At 44.1% G+C, this 25,525-nt stretch overlaps 1 long non-coding RNA gene across 1 annotated transcript; it reads left to right on the top strand.

Annotated features, from left to right (window-relative positions):
* Nucleotides 1–5,499: 5,499 nt before the first annotated feature.
* Nucleotides 5,500–6,266, top strand: LOC119494345. The gene is made up of 3 exons (XR_005208180.1): nt 5,500–5,793; nt 5,889–5,958; nt 6,214–6,266. It is a non-coding gene; the product is annotated as an uncharacterized LOC119494345 (long non-coding RNA).
* The last annotated feature ends 19,259 nt before the right edge of the window (nt 6,267–25,525 follow it).

Here is a 25,525-nt window from a genome sequence, read left to right as displayed (position 1 = left end):
GGTCAACAGTGTTTTTATTTACCCTGACTCAAAGTCTCACATACACAACAGAAAAATCTAGTTCCTTCAGAGGCCTGTACTACGAAGCAGGATTTGGAGTTAGGGAGGTAACTTCAGGGTTTTCAGTCCTATGAAGCTGGTTCACTTCTTATCGGGGTAAATCGCCATGGTAACTGATGCTGAACATCTAACCTGCTACGGAGCAGGTTATGTTCCAGATAAGAGATCAACTTGTATGAAAGCTCCACCTACTGACCAATCAAAGCTCAGTGCGCGGATCGTATGGTAATATTACACACATATGAAGAAGTTTAAATCATAATCCAGACTAAAAACAACACAGTTTAAACTGACAAATGCAGGAAGGACAGCTGGCTGTATGCTGAGGGTGTTTACCACTTTGAATTATGTTTTTATATATATTTTTTTTACTTACTCTTGAGTCCGTTTCACACCGCCTGAGACGGGGACGCAGCTGAAAGAAGGTTGAAATAGTCATACATGCTGCCTCATCCTTAATGGGCATAATGAAGTATAATCCAATCATCCATAACACAACTAAAAACTATATATCTAGACAACTGTATCAGACTTTTGAGTGTTCCATTAAATTAATAAGTCTGTTAATTTACGCATTCACACATCAGGAGTTCTTTCTTTTTCCAGCTGTCCTTCCTGCATTTGGCAGCTTCAACTGTGTTACTTTTAGTCTGGATTATGTGTTTAATTTCTTCGTATTTGTCTAATATAGTTTTCTCTTCCTTTGTTAAATGTGCCGCTCTGCCTGTCTGTCTGCAGTCTGTAGACTTGTCCATGTTTGTAATCGGTCATAAACTGCAAACACCACCCCGTTCATGTGAACGTGCTCACAGCCAGACTGAGAAACGCTGGGTTGATTTACCGAGTTGATAACCAGCTTCGTAGGACCGTTTAGCGGGATCTCTGTTGTTAGGGTTAGTGAATCCAGCTAACGAGAAGATACCCTGGGGATGTTGAACTCTCTTCGTAGTACAGGCCTCTGGCATCTCTTGCATATTTACTATTAATAAAAGCAATTTGCAGCTCAAAAATGTTACTGTTGAACTAGCACTCCGATAACTCAGCTCCTGCACTGATTTGTCTCACTGTGAGCTGAATTATCAACAACAGTAGACACAAGCAGTAAAGTGCATTTGGATTGACAGCACCATCGACCTGCCCACAGGCGGCCGGCTGCTTTAGTTGTTTGTTTGCCCTCGTCACATTCTGTGTTTTTACCCTTAAGGTAGACTGGCAGGTAGGTAAGTCAGGTAGGCAGCAGGAACATTAGGGGCAGCTTGGACAATCTGCCAAAGACTTGGGGAGAACACTGACTGCTGCACACGCTGAGTAATAATGAATGAGGTGCAGCTGGTGAAACAGGCAGCGGGTCAGAGGGACTGAAGAGGTAATGAGCCACAGGTGTGCAGGGATCACACCACGGGCACCTGGTGGACAGGTGTGGAAAGGCAAACTGAAACACACACGCACACACACACACACACTACTGCATTTATGTGGAAGGTTCACTATGTTCGGGGCCATCCAAAACCAGTTAATGGAGGAAAATGGACATATAATAAAATCCTCTAACAGAGAGAGTGTTGTTGTTTAAAGGTCCCAAATCATGCTCATTTTCAGGTTCATATTTGTATTTTATGTTTCTACTAGAACATGTTTACATACTTATATGTTAAAAAAAAAAAAAATTTCCTCATACTGTGTGCCTGAATATACCTGTATCTACCATCTGTTCGAAATGCTCCGTTTTAGTGCATTTCAACGGAATTGTGGTTCCAGCCAACCGTTGGTTCCATGTTTACTTCCTGTCAGCTGATATCATTCACATACTCTGCAACCGGAAATAAACTGGGACACATTTAGAATGTTGATGTTTAAAACTGAGTCATGGTCTGAATATTGTAGATTTGTGACATCACAAATGGACAGAAATCCTGACAGCTTGTTTCAAAGACAGCGTTTCTGAATACGGGCTGTGTGTTTTTCTTCATGGATTGAGCCTTTTGAAACTCTAACAGTATTTATATAGCACTTAAACTTGCTTTATTATATAAAAGTCATACAAAAATCTCACTTCTTACAATATGGGACCTTTAAAATCTTGTACACAAGTTATCAAATATGATTCTAGTGAGGCACATGGACAATTTTTTTAAATTTTCTTCACAAAGTTTTTTCATGCTGGCTTTATACAATATCACAGAACATGTAGTGAAATACATTGTGAACAAAGCAAGCAATGTGTGTCAGTATCCATGGTGATGGATGTTTCCATCTTACAGTGCCAAGTAGTGCCTCCATCTACCTCATATGTAGTCACAGAACATACAGCATACCATAATGTTCAACATTAAGAGTACAACTACACATAAACAGACGGATATAATCCCACATAAAAAGTCCGTTCATTGCTGCTGTTGGACTGAAGGGGATTCCCTTTGAATCCGAAGAGTGTTGATTAATGAGCAGTGAGTCACAGAGGTTGTGAAGGACTGACTGTCGTTGTGCCCTCTCAACAGCTGAGAGTAATACAGCCGTTTCTCACTTCTGTTCAACCTCCGGGGGATTTGTTTGTTTATGTGTCTAGGGGTATGTCGACTGAGACAGTAAAGGTGGATTTATGGTCGCCGCAGTGAAGCTGGCGTGAGGTGTCCCCGCCATAAAATTACGTCATTACGGCTTTCGTGACATGCGGTATGTGAAGAGTTGGGATGAGAGCATGCTAGAAATACAACGCAGGATGTGTTAATTTGCACTCTTCAAAATAAAAGTCTCTGCATAATCCACATATGAATTTACAGGAATTTATAATGCCCTGTTCATAATTTTGCACATAAAACACACAATACTACATTAGTACTTTATACACACGTAGTGTACACACTGAAAGGAATGAGTGAGATCCAAAGAGAGTTAGATTAGGAGACTGATTGTATCCTACGCCGCAAAACACACTCCAACTTAAAGCTGCAGTAGTCAGTATATTTTTGGCATCATTGGGCAAAAATTCTATAATAACCTTTCAGCATATTATAATTCAAGTGTTCTGAGAGATAACTAGACTTCTGCACCTCATCATGGCTCTGTTTTCAGTCTTTAGGATATCTAGCCCATGACGAGAGACTTTGGCCAATCACAGGTCATTTCAGAGAGAGAGAGCGTTCCTATTGGCTGTTCATTCAACGGCGGCAGCTGTCAATCACCTGCAAACTCCAATTAAATGGTCAAACTGGGCAGCGCTGATCAAATATGAATCGATATTCTGTTAATATAAAGCCTATTTCTCGCATACAATGTTTTCAGAATCATCTTGTAGTGTACCGTTTAGCTGTAAAAGGAGAACGTTTGCTCCAGCCGGTGGGCGGTGCATGGTATTTCATCAACTGATCTCAACACGGCACAAACTTTCAGTACACTACAAGATGTTTCTGAAAACATTTTACATTAAAAATAGTCATCACAGTAACATAATATTGATTCATATTTGATCAACGCTGCCTAGTTTCACCGTTTGATCCGAGTTTGCAAGTGATTGACAGCTGCTCAGAGACGGCAAGGATCCAGCTCGGCTCTGATTGGTTGTTTTCCTCCGGTCTGTGAAATCTTGCAGATGCCGTTAGGAGCACCGGAGGACACCAGAGGCACATGAGTCTCATGCATTACTGTCAGGATATAGTGACCGTTTATAAAAATCAAATCCTTTTTTTAAAATCATATTTGCTCCAATCTGTCTACTGCGGCTATAAGTAAGTAAATAAGTAATTGAATCTAACCCATATTGAAATTTGATGTTTGTGAAATCCAGATAATGTCTCTGCGAGTGGGGTGAGATAATAACATTTGTTTCCAATACTGCTGAGCTCGTTTTTTCGTCTTCACAACAATAAAGAAGAAAAAGACACTTCAGTCCGTCGCTATCAAGAAAACAACCCTTGAAGCGAGAAAATCCTTCCTACAAATCCACTTGCTTTTAGACAAAGTGAAAGGCAGTCACACAGATTTCACGTGTTGCCTTCTTCTTCCCTCTGCCCAGAACTTTGTTTTGTTCATCTTTTTCCTTTTCCTCCACAAATGCGTGCCTACATACTTCAGATAACTGCCTTTGCTCTATGTAAAGCACCACTTTACCGTGTTCCCCGTTTGAGTGGCAGGCTGATGACTTTGAATGTGCACTTTGAATGCGGAATAATGAGATATATGTATTCACATTGATGCACTCCGGTGACTTAGAAGAAGACTTGAAAGGAAGTCGTGCTCCGTTGTCTGCGTGGGCTCTGATGGAGGTGCATGGTGTGCGTGGGAGAAGAGGTGGGCTGTCGCTAACTGAGGATCTTACTTCAATGTCCAGCCTGAGCAGCTAGAGAGAGAGAGACAGAGAAAAGAAAAGAAAGAGAGGAGGTGTGTGTGGAGAGGAGTGGGTGGAGGGAGAGGCCTTGAGAGGGACGGGAAGATGAATGCGGGGGAAGCGACAAACACGAGGGAGACGAGGAGGGAAAAGAGTGGAGGTGCACCTCGGTTCTCAGGAAGGATATGGGAGTCCCTGGCTATAAAGTCACACACATCACTGTTCAATAGTTATTACAAAGGCCTGGGCGGTAACATCGCCCATGAGTGATGTCGGGTCTGTGGCTGGAATGAAAGCTCTCGAATGCACTGTAAAAAAGTCAGTCTTAATGGGAAATTCCAGGTTTTTTTACAGCCTAGGTCTTATTTTCATTGTTTAGCTCCTGTGAGTTATGCCCAGAGGTGTAGTGGAGAGTAAACATCATTTATAGCATTTATAACCACTAGTTTGGTCCTCTGTTCTGCCATGGTGTCTTCATGTGTGCACAGAGCTGTCGTTAACCCCCCCTCACCTCACCTGACCTGCAAATGTACGATCACATTGTTTTGTTGGAAAGGCGAGGGGTCTCTTATAGAACCGTTGTGTGCCTACAAAAGGGGGCCTGAAAGAGGCGTACATCACTTCCCACGCAGAAGCTGTGATCTGGGAAAACCAGAGACACTGTCACTGTGACGTCACCCGTTGGTTTGTGGACTGAGGTAATAAATCAAGTGAGAAGTAGGCTCATTTTCTCATAGACTTCTGTACGATCAGACTTCTTTTTGCAACCAGAGGAGTCGCCCCCTGCTGGCTGTTAGAAAGAATGCACGCACAGGGTGCAGAGTGGTGCAGACCACCTGCAGCCCATTCAGGTCGTCAAATGTCGCCACTTTGTCACGCCTCTCGACCAAGTTAGATGCTTTGACGGATGAGAACGTTTTTTTTTACATCGCTGTGAGTTCACCTGTTCCTCCGTCTCTGCTCTGCTGTGTGCAGTAGCTGTTGGTCGCTGCTATCAGTGTGTCACTTTGACTGAGGCACACACACACACACACCGGCAAATCCGGCAACTCTGCACCTTCCGGCAGGGTTGTGTGGAAGTGTGTGCGGAGTTAGTTGTGTGTTCATTTGTGTTTTAGAACAAAAACCCACCGTGAAACAATCATAAATTACCGTTTTATTTCTCAGATTCACTGCTTTGTTCTCACTGACGGCGCTTTCTCTTTGTTCAATCCATAGCCCGCTCGACCATCGCTTCTCTCGCTCTCCCTCTCGGCTCGTTGAGCTGAGCGGCCATCTTTGAATGCTGTGTGTTTACAGACAGGAACCCACAACTTGTTTTCTTTTTGTGTAACTTTATTTTTACGGTAACTTGATGTGTGGGTCGGCACGGAAGCTAACGTTAGCTCTAATGCTACTTTCACTGCTCTGTAAGTAACGTTATTGTGAGGTATTTTTTGGTCGATAGGCAATTTTGTAATTAGTGCAATTTGAAATGCTCACATTTCTCTATTTATTTCTTCAGGTGCACATGTGGAAATTGTGCAAGGATGCCTAGAGAACCGGAAAATATATGCTGCTTGGAGACACCACAGGTAACATTTTTGTTAGCTATATACTGAGTTGTGTGTTTTAGACATTATATTTTTCACATACCTTATTAAAACTGTATGAAAATGAATGTATCTTTTTGGTGTTTTTTTCTACAGTATGCTTGCAGTGACGAATCAATCAGCAGAATGGAATTAGCTGCAAGAGTTTTCCAAGTAGCTAGTGTGTCTTTGAACACTTTAAATAAATTGGACAGACTGAGGCGTGCAGCGGTGAATTGAAATGTTTTCCTTGAGCAGGAGCTTAAAAACCACCACGGTGAATCTACCAAGAGGCCGAGGCAAAATTGGAGTTCCAGTGTGAGGAGGGGAGGTTCGTTGCCTCCTGTAGATAGTCAGGGCCGGGTCATAGAGGGTTACAGTAGCCGAGCATCGCTCCCCGTGCTGGCCCACGAAAGCAGCGCCGACGCCCAGCAGCCACCATCGCTCGTGCAGGCTCACTAACAGCAACGACAACGCCAGCTGTGTTCCGTCCACGCCGTTCAACGAAGGGAGAGAGGGTCCCGCCGACCGGGCGAGCTAAGTATATTATTAGATAGTTATGTGTTCTATATTTTAGAAGTGTTTTAATAGAGTGGGGAGGGAGAGCAACTGGGGAGATGAGCTACGATCCTTAGTAGGGAGCTCTTACCTTATATTGGTGACGTGTGGATTGCTGTGATTGTGCCGTGTGGGTTGATTACTACTATGTAAATGTTAATTAAACAAATCTAAATAAAGTAAAATATGCTACCTAAAAAAAAAACACTAAGACAAATGAAAAGCATTAACGCTTAATGCATCAATGCTTTCCCTTCGTGGTTAATGGCGTTGCCTAGCGTCTGCGTCGGGCAACCCTCCGTCTGCTGACAGTGGAGGAGTTTTACTTGCAGTGGTCGATGCTGACTACCGCTTCACGGTTGTCAAAGTGAGGGACTTCTGAAGGTCAAGCCATGGGGGAGTCCACGCGAACTCTGCACTCGGAAGAGGGATGGAGGCCAGAAATGTGGGTGTGCCTGCAGACTGTCCTCTACCATGGTCAGGTGTACAGGGGCCGATGCCATACACCATGGTGGGGGATGCTGCATTCCCACTCAAGACCTATCTCATGAGGCCATTTCCTGGGACCAACATCCCAGGATGGAGACAGGTTTTTAACTACAGACTGTCCCGGGCTAGGATGGTTGTTGAGTGTGCCTTCGGCATCCTCTCGGCTAGATGGAGGGTGCTCCACACAAAGATCAACATGCACCCACAAAATGTTGACTCTGTGGTCATGGCGACGTGCATCCTGCACAACTACCTGATAAACCCATCCCAAAACCAAAGGTGGATAGATGAGGCCGAACACACAGGGGCTGTACTTCCACAATTTCCAAACATGGGTGGAAACCGTGGAAGCAGAGATGCTTATGAAGTACGTGAAAAGCTCAGCACATTTTTCACCTCCCCTGAAGGCTGAGTGTCCTGGCAGGTCGGAATGGTGTAGGGCTCCTAAACTGTAACTAAGTAATCACAGAACAGTAGTGATTAAAGTCACCAGGACTGTTTTAGTGTTGAAATGACAACATTGAAGATTTGTTAATAATTACACAGTAGCCTTGCTAACGTGTTTTTTTTTATGAAAGCTTGAAATAAAAAATGACATGTAATCAATCAGTGTTTCCATTTTTGTCATAGATTTAATGAAATGTTGAAATGGGGTACCAACAATTATTTTTCATATAACAGCCGCCATTTAAAATATTTCTGTGTTCCATCTTGTTCCATTTTTTGCCTTGTTCACTCTAGGTTACATGATGGATGCAGCAGCTGGAGGACGAGATCTCCTGCATGGTGGAACATCCTGGGTTGGACCCTGCATGTTTGATTGTGTTCGTAATACACCCCACAATATTGCTGAATAATGCCCCAAAATCAAAACGTGATTGCTTTTAGTATATAGCTCAGTTCGACATCAGCAGATACTGTTCGTATTAAACATGATTTCACATGACACATTTTACAGATACTGTAAAGCCTTTATTGTTATCGTGTTACATCAATAGTTGCATTACAACATTATCATAACACGAGAATAATAGAAAAAGCAAAGGATTCACTGAACCCATATATAAATAAAATATTTTCCGACACACCATAGATTGGTGTTCTCATGACAAGTTGACTGAATATATTGTCCAATGCAGCCATTACAGGTATCTAGCCTATAGGAGCTTCGTGAGCTGGTCCTGGGGGCTTCCTTGGACGCAGGATCCGAGTCGTCATTCCAGCCTGTGTGGTGCTTCGGATTCGCAGGGAGTTTCCTGAAGCCCTAGGCAGCTATGAATGCGGCTAACCTGCAGCACGCTATACAGTCTTCTCCACATGATTGACTGTCTACATCTCACACACACACCCAAGAGTCTTCTTCTCTGACGTCATCTCAGGCCACTGTTTCTAGTGCTAGTGCCCCCTATTGTCATCCACCGGCATCCATCTCGCCCACTAGCTCCACTCACCAGTGTATAACGCCCTACACAGCCTCTAACACTCCTGTTAGGATTACTCCTAGATTAAACATCCTAAAAGTTCTGCACTAATATCAGATTCAGCATATGTTTCAAGTCCCATATGTCCTCAAAGGATCTCCACTTTTAATAGACCAAGGTCCCTAAAGTTAAAATCTGGTGGTATTAACCATCAGAACCTGCTATATTGCATGCTGCTTCCCACTGCAACTACAGATCCTGAACCTGTTAGAGCTAATATTGCTTTGCTTAATGTGAGGTCAGTCTCCAATAAAACCTTTATTTTAAATGACTTTATTAGCACGGAGAACCTTGATTTCTTATTTTTAACTGAAACATGGTTAAGACCAGGTGATCACAGCCAGTTAAATGAACTATGCCTTCCAAATTATGAATTCTTCAGCTCCCCTCGGGCAAGTGGCCGTGGAGGAGGCCTTGCTGTCATTTTTAAGAACCATTTTAAGTGCAGCCTTAATAATTTGCAGCCTCAATAATTTAACAAGTTTTGAGGGAATGATGTTTAAAATTAACTCTGTCCTTACAGTACTCTGTATAGTCATTTATCGACCCCCAACTCGTAACCCTGTGTTTCTAACTGAATTTTCTGAACTTTTAGACTCAGTGGTTCTCAACTACGATAAAATTATGATCATTGGGGATTTTAACTTTCATGTTGATAACATCACAGATCAAGCTGCAACTGAGTTTTTAAATATTACTGAGTCCTACAATTTTGTCCAACATGTGCATGGTCCAACCCACAACTGTGAACACACACTAGATCTAGTGTTTACACTGGGCTTGAACCTTGACAGTCTCTCCATCAAAGATCTTGCTGTATCTGACCATATGTGTATCCTGTTTAACACGGTCCTCCATGCTACTATAAAACCTCAAAAGCAGAAGGTACGGTTCCGTGTTCTCAATAAAGACACAGCTCAGTCTTTCTCTACACTTTTTAACACAGAGACAATCTGTCCATTTTTTCTGATACAAACGACCAGTTATTAGCTTTTAATCAGTTATGCCTATCTACCCTGGATATAGTCGCTCCATTAATAACCAAACTGAAAACCACCACCCAAATAGCCCCGTGGATGAATGAGGACATCCGTAGCCTCAAAAGAACCTGTAGAAAAGCTGAACGCAGGTGGAAGTCTAGTAAACTACAGGTTCATTACCTACTGCTCAAGGACCTACTGAGAGCATACAACAGTAAGAAAGGAAATCAGGGACCAGTATTTCTCACAGCTCATCTCCACCAACCAACATAACCCCAGAAACCCCAGAACCCCATAACACCATCAATCAGCTGGTAAATTCTCCTCCTCCTATTGCAGACGTTTCTTCCTCAGCAGACTGTGACAAAATCCTTTCCTTTTTCATAGAAAAGATTGACAAGATTAGGGCAAACATCACTCCTCCCACATCAGCGGTTGACCTCACTTCCCCCTCCTCTGTGGTGCTGGATTCTTTCCGACCAATATCACTGCAGGACCTTAAGAATACTGTAGCACTTATGAGTCCTTCTTCTAGTCCCCTTGATATTATACCCTCAAAACTGTTAAAAGAATCAATAGAGTCAGTCAGCCCTGCATTACTGTCCATTATTAACAGCTCTCTGACCTCTGGAGTTGTACCAGACCAATTCAAAACCGCCTGTGTTCAACCGCTGCTGAAGGGACCTGGTTTAGATGCCACAGACTTAACAAACTTCCGTGTTGTACCCCCTAAGATATGACGCATGACCCAGCCTCCTTTCTATAGGCCTTGCCTGTGCTCTGTCTGGTATTACTTCCTGCCTTTGTTTGTTTCCTGCCTTTTTCTGATTGTCTGCCCTGCCGTGATTTGTTCCACCTGAGTCTAATCACCCTTGTGTATTTAGTCTGTGTGCTCCCCTCACTCAGTGTCAGTAGGGCGTCGAGTTTTTTCAGTATTTTGTTCCTTTGGACTTAACCATTTTTGGATTGTATTTTGTGAACCTGCCTGCCGGACCAACTGCCTTTTTTGTTCCCAGTAAGCTTGCTTTGCTCTTTGCATTAAATCATTGAACTTTGACTGCTGCCTCCTCATCATTATCTGCATTCCAACCTGTTATCCCTGAAAGAACTCTGACACAAAATGATGGATCTTGAGGGAACAATTGCAGTCCTGGCTACAGAGAAGGGTAAGGGAAATATGAAAACAAACATTGATCTGCTAACACAGTATTTCCAGCCAGAGGAGAGGATCCCTGCTAAACTGAAAAAAAAATGTTGGATCCTTCTCCTTCGGCCGATAAACAGCAGACACAAACACCCACCACATCTGAAGTCACACCCACATCCTCTGAAGCTCCATCCATGGACCGCTACCATCCAACGATCCAGAAATGTGTAAGTAAACTGACACAAAGTACATCCCAAATTATGCATTGCGCAAATAACTGCCATTGCTGTGTTTGCAGTAATCTGAGACATATGGACGGGGAGGAGAAGGGAGACACTGTGGTCCAAGACCGGGCCTTATAAAATATATGTTGAAAACCTGATGATCTTGGCCACAGGAGAGCAGCTGGAGGGAGAGGTACTTAGTAATCTCAAATGTTAACAGAACTCAATGCAAATGTGAGACCATTGGATGTATGAAGGGTTGGCTGAAATCTTTATTTGCATTTCCATAGATCCTGTACCTTAAGGAGATGAGGACCTTGTTCTTAGACCCACTTGGGTCCACAGATGACCAAATCAACAAATGCAAAGATGCAACAAGGTGAATTAACTCTAATGTGTGCATTAGACACATGCGCCTGGAATAATTTTTTGGCAGCAACACAAAGCTCATTAAATCATTGGAACTATTGTTTAACTATAACATAAGCTTGTCCTTACGTTTGTCCAAAATGATCATTTCAAGGTCAACAATGGCCTGTGTGAGAGGCTGGGCATCGAGAGAAGCCTGTGCTCCCCCCTACCATCCACAGACCAATGGCCTTGTGGAGAAATTGAACGGTTCACATCCGTGAGGGACTCGAACTAGGAGCCATCTAGTAAGGATGCCCCCCCCTGGACACCTCAAAGGAGGTGTTCCAGGCACGACCAGCTTGAGGAGGCCACGGGGAAGACCCAGGACTAGGTGGAGAGATTATATCTCCACACTGGCCTGGGAACACCTCGAGATCCCCCAGTCAGAGCTGGTTAATGTGGCCCGGTAAAGGGAAGTTTGGGATCCCCTGCTGGAGCTGTTGCCCCGGATAAGCGGTTTAAGATGACTGATAATCTTTTCCTTGTGAAGTCCCTTAACATGGTTCAACTGATATTGAATTGAAAATGATATTACTTGGGTTTATGTTAAAATTGCCAAACTGTAATCAGTCTTTATCTGTGTAGAACACTGGTCCACTGTTGGGGAGATGGGCATGTTCCACCATTGGCCATCCTAAACCGCAGGACACAATATCATGCGGCGTGTTTGTGTGCAATGTAAACCATTTTATTATCTCTGTGGCTATCGGTCATTCTAAAGTCATCAGAATTATATTTATCAGAGACTTTTATTGCACTAGAAGATCCAGTACCCTGTGGACCAGAAGGGTGTGGCCATCTCGCGGCTCAACACAGCAATGTCTTTGCTAAATAATTCAGGTGTACAGAACTCTACCAGGTATACTTAAATGTGTCTGTATTGGCATTAAACTACATTTGTTCCTATACATCTTTACAGATGACCTATCCCAGCTGTGTCGAGCTTGTGGGGAGCTCAGCTCAGGGGCTGACATTGACGATTGGATAAGAAAATTAATTCATATCCCGACCGATGTTGGGCTGAAGACTGGGATGCACCTTGGATAGGTTACCTCCACATCACCGGGTGAACACTCTGTATAACACAGCTATTGAAAATGTATAGTTAAATTCACCTAACTAGCATGTCTCTGGCACTTTTGGAGGACACTGGAGCAGCTGAAGGATCATAAGAACAAGAACACAGACTCCACACAAAGGACCACAGCTATAAGATTTAAACCCAGTATCTGACACCCATTGCCATACAATTGTAACAAATAATATGATAATGCCTAATGAAGTTTAAACCGCTTAATTAAACATCCTAAAATGGATGACTGATGTGAACCTGACCATGTTTTGACAGCATTCTAAGGTCTTGTTCTTTTATTTTTCCCTTTCAGATTGAGTACACCACCTGCACTCTGTGGTATCACACTAGATGTGGTTTTTTTTTTTTGTGTGGACCCCAAAGCAGAGACTGACGCAGGTAGGTAAAAATAAAGAGTTTATTAAACAAAAGAGCAGAGTTGGCTGGCTCGTAGAATAATCACCGGTGAGGAGGGAATGGATTCCCGGAGACGACACGAGGGCTGAGCACATGGAAAAACTCAGTCACTGAAGACACTGAGACTGGCAAAGCAACGAGTCATACAGGAAATAAGAAATAAGTCACTTCAAAAACACTGAAAGAAAGCACACCGAGCACTACCGAACAAGACAGACTTATCTGGCAGAGCAGTAGAGTGAGGACCAGGCTTTTATAGTCGGGTTGATGAGCTGAGTGGAAACCTGGTGTGCCTCGTCTGCTGCCGTGGGAGGAGCCAGCCACTCACATGCCCTGCAGGAGAAAGAAAACATAAAGGGGAGGGAGAGAGAGAGAGAGAGCAAACACAAAAACCTACAACAAAACCAAACAGAATCATCACAAGATGTGTTTGCCATCACAAGATGTGTTTGCCATCCCTCCACAGATAACTTTTGTACTGCATTTACAACATGAAAGTGACAGATGTTTCTTCCTGCAGCAGCTCAGGAAGTCCGGCCTACCTCAGCTGCTGATCCAGTTCTACACTGCAGTAGTCCAGTCTGTTCTCAGCACGTCCATCACTGACTGGTTTGGATCCAAACAGAACAAGAACAGGCTACAACGGACAGTCAAGACTGCAGACCAATGTTTCATTGTTATTTGTATTTTTTTTACTTTTCTGTAGAAGCACATCAAGAGCAGTGCTAGAAAAATGAGGTCAAATTCCTTGTATGTGTTCACATACTTGGTCAATAAAGGTGATTCTGAATCATTACTAATCATTGTTGTTGTCTTTCTTTCAGTCACAGTAATGAGTAAGTGTAGCTGCTATACAAAATAGAGTTTACATAGCATATCTGAACTTGAATTTGGGCACTGTTAATATTGCCTACATCGGTAAATTAAGCACTTAGAACACTGTGTTGCCTATACTGCAACAGGAACGCCTTTCTTGCTTTTGATGTGTCATGTGTACGCCATGTAGTCTGTACTGAGCGCAGTGTAAATATGCGTAAATATGCTACGCTCAGAGCTAGTGACGTAGAATAAAAAGTGGAAAAAGGCTGTTTATGTCAGGTGGGTGGGACGGTGGATGGGACCAACAAACCCACGACTTTCAAGCAGGAAGCCGGTGTTCGAGACCAGTATTTTGTTTCGCTAGTTACGTCAGCTTGTCTTTTAATGACGTTAGTGACGTGTTTTCCGTAGTTACTTTGTTTCCTTGCGTATTTTACTTAGTTTACGTACTTATTTTAAAAGGTCCCATATTATAACAAAGTGAGATTTTCATCCTCTCCGGGAACCATCACCTTAACGTGGTGGAGAGGTTTGTGTGTCCCTATGACCCTGAGGGCTGTGTTGTCTGGAGCCTCGTGCTCCTGGTAGGGTCTCCCATGGCAAATTGGTCTTAGGTGAGGGGCCGGACTAAGAATGGTTCACAAAAACCCCAATGACGACACGAGGCAGAGGAGGAGTTACCCGGCCCGGAGGAAGCCCGGGGCCCACGTCTGGAGCCAGGCCCAGACGGAGGGCCCGTCAACGAGCGTCTGGTGGCCGGGCTTGCCACGGAGCCCGGCCGGGGATACCCCGAAGAAGGAACGTGGCACCCCCCTCCTCTCCATCCTGTGGGCTCACCACCTGCGGGAAGAACCGCTTGGGTCGGGTGCGCTGCCACACGGGTGGCAGTGAAGGCCAGGGACCTCGACGGACTGGACCCGGGCGGCAGAGGCTGGCTCTGGGGACGTGGAACGTCACCTCTCTGTGGGGGAAGGAGCCGGAGCTTGTGCGGGAGGTGGAGCGCTATCAGTTGGATCTGGTAGGGCTTACCTCTACGCACAGCCTCGGTTCTGGAACCGTACTCTTGGATAGGGGTTGGACTCTATTCTTCTCTGGAGTTGCCCATGGTGTGAGGCGCCGGGCGGGTGTGGGGATACTCACCAATCCCCGGCTGAGTGCCGCTATGTTGGAGTTTACCCCGGTGGACGAGAGGGTCGCCTCCCTACGCCTTCGGGTTATGGGGGGAAAACTCTGACTGTTGTTTGTGCGTATGCACCAAACAGCAGTTCGGAGTATTCGGCCTTCTTGGAGACCCTGAATGGAGTCCTGTATGGGGCTCCAGTAGGGGACTCCATAGTTCTCCTGGGAGACTTCAACGCGCACGTGGGCAACGATGGAGACACCTGGAGTGGCGTGATTGGGAGGAACGGCCTTGTTGTTGGACTTCTGTGCTAGTCATGGATTGTCCATAACGAACACCATGTTCGAACATAAGGATGCTCATAAGTGTACGTGGTACCAGAGCACCCTAGGCCGAAGGTCGATGATCAATTTTGTAATTGTATCATCTGATCTGAGGCCGCATGTTTTGGACACTCGGGTGAAGAGAGGGGCGGAGCTGTCAACTGATCACCATCTGGTGGTGAGTTGGGTCAGAGGGTGGGGGAAGACTCTGGACAGACCTGGTAAGCCCAAACGCGTAGTGAGGGTGAACTGGGAACGTCTGGAGGAGGCCCCTGTCCGAGAGATCTTCAACTCACACCTCCGGCGGAGCTTTTCTGGCATCCCTGTGGAGGTTGGGGGCATTGAACCCGAGTGGACGATGTTCAAAGCTTCCATTGCTGAAGCTGCGGCGGTGAGCTGTGGTTTTAAGGTCTTAGGTGCCTCAAGGGGCGGCAACCCTCGAACACCGTGGTGGACACCGGTGGTCAGGGAAGCCGTCCGACTGAAGAAGGAGGCCTTCCGGGATATGTTATCTCGGAGGTCTCCGGAGGCAGTTGCAGGGTACCGACGGGCCCGAAGAGCAGCAGCCACTGCCGTGACGGAGGCAAAGCAGTGGGTGTGGGAGGAGTTCGGAGCAGCCATGGAGAAGGACTTTCGGTCGGCACCAAAGTGCTTCTGGAAAACCATCCGGCACCTTAGGAGGGGGAAATGGGGAACCATCCAAGCTGTGTACAGTAAGGATGGGACACTGTTGACCTCAACTGAGGAGGTAATCGGGCGGTGGAAGGAGCACTTTGAGGAACTTCTGAATCCGACCAATACGCCCTCTATGGTAGAGGCAGAGCTGGAAGCTGATGGGGGACCATCATCAATTACCCTGGTGGAAGTCAGAGGTAGTCAAACAACTCCACAGTGGCAAAGCCCCGGGGGTTGATGAGATCCGCCCAGAAATGTTGAAGGCTCTGGGTGGGGAGGGGCTGTCTTGGATGACACGTCTCTTCAACACCACGTGGAAGTCGGTGACAGTGCCTAAGGAGTGGCAGACCGGGGTGGTGGTTCCCCTTTTCAAAAAGGGGGACCAGAGAGTGTGTGCCAATTACAGGGGTATCACACTGCTCAGCCTCCCTGGTAAAGTCTACTCCAAGGTGCTGGAAAGGAGGATTCGGCCGATAGTCGAACCTCAGATCGAAGAGGAACAATGCGGATTCCGTCCTGGCCGTGGAACAACGGACCAGCTCTTCACTCTCGCAAGGATCCTGGAGGGGGCCTGGGAGTATGCCCATCCAGTCTACATGTGTTTTGTGGACTTGGAGAAGGCATATGACCGGGTCCCCCGGGAGATACTGTGGGGGGTGCTGCGGGAGTATGGGGTGAGGGGGGCACTTCTCAGGGCCATCCAATCCCTGTACGCCCAAAGCGAGAGCTGTGTTCGGATCCTCGGCAGTAAGTCGGACTCGTTTCTGGTGGGGGTTGGCCTCCGCCAGGGCTGCGCTTTGTCACCAATCCTGTTTGTGATATTCATGGACAGGATATCGAGGCGTAGTCGGGTGGAGGAGGGTTTGCAGATCGGTGTGCTGAGGATCTCATCGCTGCTTTTTGCAGATGATGTGGTCCTGTTGGCATCATCGGTCTGCGACCTCCAGCACTCACTGGATCGGTTCGCAGCCGAGTGTGACGCAGTCGGGATGAGAATCAGCACCTACAAATCTGAGGCCATGGTTCGCAGCAGGAAACCGATGGATTGCCTACTCCGTGTAGGGAATGAGTCCTTACCCCAAGTGAAGGAGTTTAAGTATCTCGGGGTCTTGTTCGCGAGTGAGGGGACGATGGAACGTGAGATTGGTCGGAGAATCGGAGCAGCAGGGGCGGTATTGCATTCGCTTTACCGCACCGTTGTGACGAAAAGAGAGCTGAGCCGGAAGGCAAAGCTCTCGATCTACCGGTCAATCTTCGTTCCTACTCTCACCTATGGTCATGAGGGTTGGGTCATGACCGAAAGAACGAGGTCGCGGGTGCAAGCGGCCGAAATGGGTTTCCTCAGGAGGGTGGCTGGCGTCTCCCTTAGAGATAGGGTAAGAAGCTCAGTCATCCGTGAGGGACTCGGAGTAGAGTCCTTGCTCCTTTGCGTCGAAAGGAGCCAGTTGAGGTGGTTTGGGCATCTAGCACGGATGCCTCCTGGGCGCCTCCCTTGGGAGGTGTTCCAGGCACGACCAGCTGGGAGGAGACCACGGGGAAGACCCAGGACTAGGTGGAGAGATTATATCTCTACTCTGGCCTGGGAACGCCTCGGGATCCCCCAGTCAGAGCTGGTTAATGTGGCCCGGGAAAGGGAAGTTTGGGGTCCCCTGCTGGAGCTGTTGCCCCCGCGACCCGATCCCGGATAAGCGGTTGAAGATGGATGGATGGAGATTTTCATGTTTTTTTATTATAAAGCAGGCTTAAGTCCTATATAAATACTTTTTTGTGATCAATTCTTTTTTATTGAAAAGGTATAGAGAAAGATGTTACATATCATTCATTTTATCCCTTTTATACATCCCCTTCCCCCCATACACAGGTACATATACAAAGCCCTCATTCCAGGTCTAATGCACAACCCTATGTCCCCCCTCCCTTCCCAAGGCGACCCCTAAATATCCCTCCACCCCTGATCTCTTTCCCCCAAAACAAAAAAAAAAACAAAGTCAAAGTTACTGTCGTTCACGCTATGTTTTTATCTTTAACTAGATTGTAAGCTGCATCCCACGCTCTGAGGGTCTTACCGCTGGCCCCGTGCATTCGGGCCACGGACCCCTCCATCAAGATAATTTCTAACATCGAGTTAGTCCACTGTTGTCTAGTCAAGGAGTGCGGTGGTTGCCATCTTAAGGCCAGCATTTTCTTGGCTGCAGTAAGACCAGCCCATAAAATACGTTTCTGTTGCAAAGACAGATTTAAAGAGGAGTCATCAGTTAATAAAAATAAAGTAGGTGAGAGTGGAATCCTAACTTCAAGAATGTCGCTTAAGGTGAGAGATATTTGCTTCCAGAATTGAGACACAGCGTGGCATTTCCAGTACATATGCAAGAATGAACCCAGAGCACCAGATGGACACAGATCGCAGTTGGGAGATGTAATGATCTTCATAGAGTGACGCTTTCTAGGGGTGAGGTACATCCTGTGGGCAAATTTATAGTGTATTAATTGATGATCTGGATTTTTAGATGTACCACACAAATTTTTCCACACCGTGTCCCAGGAAACCTCTTCGTCATTTATATCGGTTAAGTCCCTACGCCATACAGCTTCTACTGATAAATGTTTACATGGTACAGAAATAAATGTGTAAAGTTTAGAGACCATCCCTCGTGTTAATCCCACTGAAGCCAATATTTTATGAAGAGGGTGTGTAAGAAGCGTTAATCCCCATGGTACACCATATGTCCGCATGGCTGACCTCAACTGCAAGTAGAAAAAAAAACGATGAGCCCGGGAGATCATATTCAGCGCGTAAATCGTTAAAGGCTTGTAAGCCACTATCACCATACAGGTCCTTTAATATATTTACTCCCCTGATCTTCCATTGTGGAAATGAGAAAGGTATGTTGCCGGAAAGAAGGGAGAAATTATTGAAAATTGGTGAATGATTGTGCAATTTAAGACCTGCATGCGTCTGCTTCATTACAGTACGGTAGGTTACAAGTAGAAATGAAATTATAGGGCCTAAACGTAATTTGGCTTTTTTCAATGGTATGTTGGAATACACTAGGTCTTGTAGTCTATGAGGCAACGATAAATTTTCCTCAATTGGTCTCCAAGAGGCTGAAGAACTTGGGTTGAGCCATGTAGAGAGAGGACGTAACACAAAGGACCAGAAGTACACCTTAAAGTTTGGTAGACCCAGCCCTCCCTGTGTCCTGTCTCGTTGGAGGGTTGTGAATTTTAAACGAGGCCTCTTTCCTTTCCACATGAATTTGGAGATTGCCGTATGAAGTTTTTCCCAAAACCCAATAGGAGGAGCAAGAGGTATCATAGAAGAATAAAAATTAACACGAGGGAGTACATCCATTTTAACTATTGCTATTCGGGCTTGGAGTGAATTTGGGAGATTTGCCCAGCGTTCGAAATCCTTCTCTAAGCAATTGTATATATTTTGAAAGTTTCGTAGTGCAATGGCTGATATAGAGGGGAAAATATCAACACCAAGATATCTGAAACACTTAACTATTGGTATATGGGAGGGCATGGGAGTTTGAGAAATAACTGAATTTAAATGCATCAATGCTGATTTTGTCCAATTGATTTTATATCCCGATAGCAAGCTGAACGAATCGAAAGTAGAAAGCAAATGTGGTAAAGAAGGACCTGTGTTACCTAAATAAAGAAGGATATCATCAGCATACAATGATATCCGGTGATCAGTGTTACAAAAAGTGATGGGATGTACTAATGGATGTTGTCTGATTTTATGCGCCAAGGGTTCAAGGGACAGAGCGAATAGTAGCGGCGAAAGGGGGCAGCCCTGGCGAGTTCCCCTAGAAATTGGAAACTGAGCGGAGCAAGTATTGCCAGTGATGACCATTGCCGAAGGATTTGCATATAAAACTTTGATCATGTTAATGAATTGTGTACCTAGTCCAAATTTATCTAAAGTAGCCCAAAGATAGTCCCATTCTAGCCTATCAAACGCTTTCTCAGCATCCAACGATAGGACCGAACAGGGAGAGTCAATACTACCCGTTGCATGGATAATGTGCAACAGACGACGTACATTATCAGATGCATGACGAGTTTTAATAAAACCAGTTTGGTCATTGTGTATCAGTTTCGTAAGATGTACCTCTAATCGGGTTGCAAGTACTTTAGCATATAATTTAATATCTCCATTCAGAAGGGAGAGGGGTCTGAAGTTACCGCATTGAGTCAAATCTTTATTTGGTTTGGGAAGCACTGTGATTATGGCTGTGTTGGCACTTATGTTAAATTTACCCTTGTCAATTGCTGTATTAATCATATCCAATAGCAGTGGGCCTAATTTATCCCAAAAAGTAAGATATAGTTCCGGTGGAATTCCGTCCAAACCTGGGGATTTGCCTTTCTTCATATTACTCAAAGCCATCCTTACCTCTTCTAGGGAAATGGGGGTATTGAGCACTTCGTTGTCATTGTCAGATACAGAAGGCAGATTGAGTCCTTGAAAAAAACCTGTACATGTACTTGTATCAAGTGAGATTTCAGATTTATAAAGGGTGGAATAAAAGTTCTTAAATTCAGTGTTGATATCCCGAGGGTCAATCAAAGTACGGTGAGGTGTTTTAATGGCCGTAATAATTGAATATTTTTCATGTTTTTTCAATCTTAAAGCTAAAAGATGGCTCGGTCTGGCTCCATTAAAATAGTATGTTCTTCTGGTCCTGTGCATCAAAAACTCTGCTCTACGTCTCAACAAAGAGTTGAGTTCAGCTCTTGTCACCACTATACTCCCCTGTAACACCTCTGAATGTGTAACTTGTTGTTGAGCCTCAAGCTGAGCGAGAAGATTCTCCAGTTCAGTTATCTTGCTAAGTTTACTTTTATGAAGGTGAGAGGAGAATGCAATTGAGGTGTCCCTAATACAGCACTTTATGGCATCCCATAAGAATCTCGGGTCGTCTACTGAGCCAACATTAAAACCTATAAAGGTATTTAGTTTTTCCCTAAGAGAGACACAAAATTCTTCATTTTTGAGAAGCGAGACATTAAAGCGCCATCGTGATGCCCTGGGAGGCGTGCCCTGGAGTGTGAACTGCGCTGAGACAATACTGTGATCTGATAGAGAGCAGGGCTTGATTACAACACTATGTATTTCAGAGAAAGATGCAGGTGAAGCTAGTATATAATCTATTCTAGAGAAACTTTGATGTCTTGCTGAGTAAAAAGTATATTGTTTAGATGTAGGATTGATCGTTCGATATAAATCTGTTAGATTAAGTGCTGATATGAAGTTCTGAAAATCTTTAGATGTATGTAACTGAGTGGACGTGATACGCTGAGCAGATTTATCCAATGTGAAATTTAGAAAAGAATTCATGTCTGCACCAATAACAAGTGAGAAATCCTGAAGATGTAGTAAGGTTGCTGTTAAATTTGGAAAAAACTCTGGTTCATATTGGGATGGAGCGTAAACAGAAATAAAAGCGAATTTACGCCCAGATACATTAGTCTTGATATAAGAGATCCTACCGTCCTCACTACCAAATTGTCCTATTATATTAATTGAGAGATTACGTTTCAGTACTACTAATGAGCCCCTGGTTTTGGTATCTACCGATGCAGATGCAGCCACATAGTAGTGTTTATTCGAAAAACGACGAACATCTGCCGTTCTTAAATGAGATTCCTGTATGAAGGCAACATCCACTCGTAATCTATGCAAGAAATCTAAACAGGCCGTGCGCTTAATTTGACCATTCAGCCCGTTTACATTCCAGCTGACTACATGTATATTACTCATGTTGACTAAAAATAACTAACATATGTTACAGTATATTTGAAATCAGAGAGGAAAAAATAGCATATTCCCCAAGTAATGCAGTGATCCGACCACAGTATGAATTTAGAGAAATGAAAGAGATCAGTCCCATCCCAAAAACCCCAGTCGCCATAAACCCGCCACTCTCCAAACAACATGAGAGCATAACAAATAAAAATAATAAAAGAAAAAAGAACCCCACACACATACATAATAATAATGATGTTAATAAATAAAGTGAAATTATAAAAAACACACAAACAAACAAAAAACTCCCTGACTCCTCCTAGGGAGTCGGAGTTTTCCCCATCAGCTGGACCCGTGATCCTCGAGTGGCATGTTGTGGCGTTATTGCCACCATCGCGTACAGCAGCCCCCCCTTCCTCCCCATAATAGAAACAATTGTATCATACCTTAGTCGTTTTAATTACACAGTAGATTTAAACTAAATTAATCAAGTGTACTGTATAAGTATTGAGTTTTAAGAACAAGAAGAGTGCAAGCTTAGGGCTTGTAGCTTATAGCTCAATTAGCATCGTTTCAGATATCTACTGCTGCAAAAGTCCAAAGCCAGCATGTCCTAGTTAGATACACAGCATACAGAACAGAACAGAGCACAACATTGAAGTTGGCTTTCCTTATTAAGAAACAAAGAAAAACTGATACTTAAATAAAAAAGATGCAAACCAGTAATGAGTTTGCATATGCCATATCTTATATCTTACAGTCCACTTCTTATAGTTCACACTGAGCTATCCAGCCAAGTTACCTGAATGAGTGGAGGCTCTATTCTTTTAAGGAGTGCACGAAGTTATTCGCCTCTTGTGGAGTGTTAAAGAAATGGGTCACTCCTCCACCTGTTGCCTTAAGTTTCGCTGGATAGATGAGAAAAGTACGAAAATCCAGTTTCTGCAGAGCGTCCATTGCGTTGGAGAAGGCCAATCTGCGCTTGAAAGTATGCGGGCTGTAGTCAGGGGTGAAGCGGATGGTCTTCCCTCCTATTTCCACGGCGGTGCTCCGAGCAGCTTTAAGTATCATGTCTCTGTAAAACGCAGCAGCTTTAAGATGAATGAGCGAGAGAAAGGCTTGCCATTTGCGTCTTCCTTGGGAGCTCCTACGCGGTGTGCGCGCATGATTTCAACTTGACCCAACGCTGGAAACCACTGTGGGATGGCATCCGACAGGTAAGCAAGAGCATGGGATGTCTCTGCGTTTTCGGGCACACCGTGCACACGGATGTTATCTCTGCGTGACCTGTCCTCCATGTCAGCTATCTTGTCCTCCAACCGGGCGCGACATACAGCGAGCCGGCTGTCCCACTCCACCGAGCGATTTTCGCTCTCCTCTATATAATCCACACACTTTGAGATATCAGCTTTCATGACAACCATCTCGCCACGAAATACAGCAGCTTGCGCATCCACCAAAGCCTGCGTCTTACTTGTCAGTTGAGCGACAACGTCCTCCACAAGTCCAGGGATAGCTTCCTTGATAGCTTCTGAAACTGCTAGCTTAACTAGCTCAGCCAACTCCTTGTTGTCAGCTGAACGAGAAGCTACCGACGTTTTACCAGCCATCTTCCTTGTGTTCGCTGCCATCAGCGTGTGTGAAATGCGTTTAGAAATCAATTGAGGCGACCAAAACTTTTAAAAAGTTTGCTAAAGTATGAAGATATCATTAAACTCTGCGGGGGTTCTGCGGAGCGATGGTCTATGCCTACTACATCTCCTCGCAACGGTCACGTGACTCAGTCCTATATAAATACTGTGAAAGTATCGAAACGCTCAATCCACATGGAAATACACACAGCCCGTCTTCAGAAACTCTGCATTTGAAACAAACTGTCAGGATTTCTGTTCATTTGTGATGTCACTAATATACAATATTTAGACCCTTTTCACAGTTTTAAACGTTAACATTCTAAATGTGTCCCAGTTTATTCCTGGTTGCAGTGTATGTGAATGTCATCAGCTGACAGGAAATACACATGGACCCAAGCTGTTGCCTAGCAACGCAATTCTGTTGCAATTCCATCGCAATTCCGCCGAAATGCGCTAAAACGGAGCGTTTAAGACAGAGGGTAAATACAGGCATATTCAGGCCGACAGTATGAGGAAAATAAAGTTTTTTTTTAACATTACAGTATGTAAACATGTTCTAGTAGAAACACAAAATACAAGTATGAACTCTTCTGACACACGAACAGGCTAAAATGCGTCCTTATGACACTTGGAATATCCATGTAATGTTGTGCTATTTATTCGCCTTTCTGTGAGAACGGGTTGACCTAAAAGGAAGTAGAGAATGTAGAGAATCTCTATGTCCCCCACCCGGGTAAGAACTTTGAAAAAAAAAAAGACCAAGGTTGCACAAGACAAATATCTTTATTTCAACTGCAATTGTATGTGTTTTCACACATTTGAAGAAAAGTAAGCCTAGGTACAAATTAAATTATACAAATTCCAATGACATTTTTTGAATTGAATGAATTTAACTTTTTTTTTCCAATGTAGGAAATTTAATTTAGTTTGACTCCCCATGACCCAATTAAATGATGAAATCCAGGTGTCAGCTTGCCGTAGGTCTTTTTCACAGCATTTTGACTTGTCATAGCAGCAAAAGCACACAAGTAACTAATAACCATCATAGTGAGCCAGCACACACAATACCAGAAAGCTGGAACTGCTACACCCAAATGGAATGCAGCGATTAATAATGAATTAATCACAGCCAGTTTCTGTGAAATAACACTTCCTCCATTTCCCTCTTTACTTTCTCTCTTGTTCTTCTTCCTCCTCTCTATATCTTCTTCTCTGCACAAAACCTATCTGTGTGAAGATATCCATGGAGGTTGTGTGGGAATGAGTCTGCAATTACAACAAGGAAATATATTAATTAATTGAACTGTAAAATCAATTGTTAACAGCGCTTGAAAAAACAGCAGCAACTGCAATTATCTTGATGTTGAGCCAAAAGGGATTTTAGGTTCTGGGAACACAGATAAAGCATCGACCTCTTTTCTTTTTTACTTCCTTGTTCATCTATTTCTCTTTCCTCTGAGGGCTTCCTTTATTCTTTTGGCATTCTGTCTCCGTCCATGTCCATCTGTCTGTCTCTCTGTCTGGCTTCACAGGCCAGAGCTCTGGCTTTTAGTGTCTCTTTTGTGAGTTTTTTTGGCTTATGCTTTGTAGCTTTTGGCTGGGAGTTGTTGCAAAGACTGTGTTTAACATGACATGTTTGCTTTATGTTTAATGCCAATAACAATATTTAAAACCTGATATATGACGTCTTATTCTTCTTCCTCTCATGACTTTTCCCCTTCCTTCCTCACCCCATCTTCCACTGTCTAATCTGCCCTACCCTACGACCCAGTCGGCAGAAAAAAATGTTGGTATTGTACGTTTCTGCAAACCACGGATACATCGAATGTGGAGGTTTCTGAACCAAAAATATGTTTCATAAATACTTTTCATATCAGCGTTGTATCACGCTTGCAGAAAACCCCACAATGCCACGTGTTTAACATTGTGAAAAGATTGGTTAGGTTTAGGCAACAAAACAACTTGGTTAAGGTTAGAAGAAAGATCACGGTTTGTGTTAAAATGACAAACGTAACACAACAACTGTAACAACGTAACTAGCGTAAATAAATAACAGCTGCCCTTAGCAGACTTTCTTACGTTACGTAACAAGCTTACGTATTCTCATACAACGGTCTGTATGATATCTTACGATAAAGTTATTTCTCCTTTTTCGTTGGCTTTCCTACGAATGTCCAGCAAAACGTTTCAATTTCTGCTTGTTACGTGCATGCAGTCTTTTCAAAATAAACTTCTGTCTTCACAGGAAAAAACTTCCTTAGGTCTAGTCAAGAAAGCTACTTAGTTAGGCTTAGGAAAAGATTGACTTGGTTAGGATTAGGCAACAAAACTACTTCATTAGGTTTAGGAAAAGATCGTGGTTTGGCTTAAAATAACTTCGGAAGCGGCGTTACTTGAGTACGTAAGTTAAGTGACAAACACATCAACGTTGACTTCTGGCTGCACACGGGACAGGAATG

This window comes from Sebastes umbrosus, chromosome 9 (assembly GCF_015220745.1).
Source record: "Sebastes umbrosus isolate fSebUmb1 chromosome 9, fSebUmb1.pri, whole genome shotgun sequence".
In the NCBI taxonomy this organism is placed as follows: Eukaryota; Metazoa; Chordata; class Actinopteri; order Perciformes; family Sebastidae; genus Sebastes; species Sebastes umbrosus.
The sequence above is the reverse complement of the archived record's forward strand: the minus strand, read 5'-3'. Positions and strand labels throughout refer to the sequence as shown.